Raw genomic sequence first — 2,203 nt, 5'->3', positions numbered from 1 at the left:
GATTCCTCGCCAGCTTCCCCTGGGACCCTCCCCAGAAGGCCGGACCGGGGGCCGCCTGCCCCTCGCCTGGGCTTCTCCTTGGGGCCCCTGGATGCCCAGAGACCTCACGGCTGCCCGGTCCTCTCGCCGGCAGGTGGAGGTGGCCCGGAGGCCCTGGATCTTCACGGACGAGGACGGCCAGGACCAGATTGGCGGCTTCGTGAAGGAGTTCACCAACATCGCCTTCCTCACCGTCAAGGTGACTTGCTTGCAGGAGCAGAGCTTGCCCCTCCCCTCCCAGGGTCTCGGCGAGCCCACCTGTCCACCGTCCCGTTGGCACGTGCAGCCAGAGAAACTCCTGGGACATTATTTTACCAGGAGAATAACTTTACTGATAACTCCACGTAGGCATGGAAGTAGCAACGCCAGTTCTAAAGTTTTTGCACGAAACCGTAGGTAAAGTAGGTAAATCGTGGCAAATATCTGCAGCTCAGGTGTAGGATGAGGGTGAAGGTTCGTTCTCCGAGCTTCTGGGTTGGTTTCCGAACGTTTCATTACCAGGCTGGGTAACGTCTTCAGTGGAGTTTAGAGGGGATGTCGGTGTCGGTGTTCTGTTTATAAGGGCTTCAGATATGGGTGTGTCGAGTGAGGGTCTTGTGATGAGTCATCAGAGAGATGACTCTCACCAACCTAGAACTAAGGAGAAACTTCCTGACAGAACAATTAGCCAGTGGGACCACCTGCCTCTAGAATTTGTGAATGCTCCAACACTGGAAGTTTTTAAGAAGAGACTGGACAGCCATTTGTCTGAAATGGGATAGGGTTTCCTGCCTGAGCAGGGGTTGGACTAGATGACCTCTGAGGTCCCTTCCAACTTTATTATTATTCCAATGACCCTGACCTGTAGTAACCTCCCCATCACACGAATTTCCCCAGCCTCTCACTGCTGACTCACCCCAGACCCGCTGATAATTCACACCCTCCAAGGACCCTGACCTGTAGTAACCTCCCCATCACGAGACCCCTCCCCAGCCTCTCACTGATGACTCATCACAAGACCCTCACTTGGCACACCCACACCTGAAGCCCTTGTAAATAATCCACTGACACAGCTGAAGATGTTACCTAGCCCGGTAACGAAACGTTTGGAAACCAACCCACAAGCTCGGAGAACGAACCTCCACCCTCACCAGTAACCCCCCCCCTTTTCCCATGGACTTCCTCGTGGTCCATTGTCCACCAATCAATTGCATTCATTTTGTTTCGGGAACAATCTGAGTGCCTCGGGAAGTTTTCCCGGCATTTGACCTTGGGTGTTGGGACCGTCCCGGGCTACGTCAGGCTCCCTTGCATTCCTCAGTTCCCTCCCAAGCCTCCCTTGCGTTCCAGCACTGTTCCTGTTGTCCGGTTGCGAAGCCGGGGTGCGTGGTGGGTCAGCCATGACACCACCACCTTCGCTTGGTCTCTCCCTTCCGCAGGGCGCTGGCCACATGGTGCCCACCGACCGGCCACGAGCGGCCTTCAACATGTTCCAGCGGTTCCTCGCCCGGCAGCCCTTCTGAGCCCAGGAAGAGGGTCTTTCCTGGGGGGGTCTGGCCCCCTCCCTCTGTGGCGTGGCAGCCAGGAGCGGCTCCTGACTGGCCCTTTGTGGAATCCTGGAAGGAATCGGACTCTCTGGCACGGCCCCGTCTGCCCTCGCCCTTCTCTGCGCATTTGCACTGCCCTCAAGGAGGAAGCCAGTCCTCCCGCTATCCTCACGGGTGGGGGGAAGGGGGGGAACCATTTCTCAGTCTTCGTTCTGGTTACTCTGGAAGGAGGAACTCGACGTGAGGTCAAGAGAGCAGCCATGTTCTCCTTTCTGGTCCAAGCAAGCGATTAAACTAGTATTTTTCTAATGGACAAGGAGCAAGGTGATTGACAGGTGGTGAAGAGGTTGCCTTGGCTGCAAAGTTGGGTCTGGGGGCGAAGGGTCCCTCTGGGGCTCCATCATTGGAGGGCTTTTAAGAAGAGACTGGACAGCCATTGGTCCGGAATGGTCTAGGCCAGGGGTGGGCAACCATGGCTCTTTTATGACTCGTGGACTTCAACTCCCAGAATTCCTGAGCCAGCCATGCTGAGAGGAAAGGGAGAGGTTTCCAAGCTGAGCCACGCTGGCTCAGGAATTCTGGGAGTTGAAGTCCACGAGTCATGAGGGGGCCATAGTTCCCCCATGCTGGCTCAGGAA

The 2,203-nt window shown here is 56.3% G+C and overlaps 1 long non-coding RNA gene across 1 annotated transcript; it reads left to right on the top strand.

Moving 5' to 3' along the window:
• The first annotated feature begins 137 nt into the window (after nt 1–137).
• On the top strand, nt 138–1,878 carry LOC107302016. The gene is made up of 2 exons (XR_001549359.1): nt 138–238; nt 1,458–1,878. It is a non-coding gene; the product is annotated as an uncharacterized LOC107302016 (long non-coding RNA).
• Nucleotides 1,879–2,203: the final 325 nt, after the last annotated feature.

The sequence above is a fragment of the Protobothrops mucrosquamatus genome, unplaced genomic scaffold, assembly GCF_001527695.2.
Source record: "Protobothrops mucrosquamatus isolate PMUCROS unplaced genomic scaffold, P.Mucros_1.0 scaffold22792, whole genome shotgun sequence".
Classification (NCBI taxonomy): domain Eukaryota; kingdom Metazoa; phylum Chordata; class Lepidosauria; order Squamata; family Viperidae; genus Protobothrops; species Protobothrops mucrosquamatus.
The sequence above is the reverse complement of the archived record's forward strand: the minus strand, read 5'-3'. Positions and strand labels throughout refer to the sequence as shown.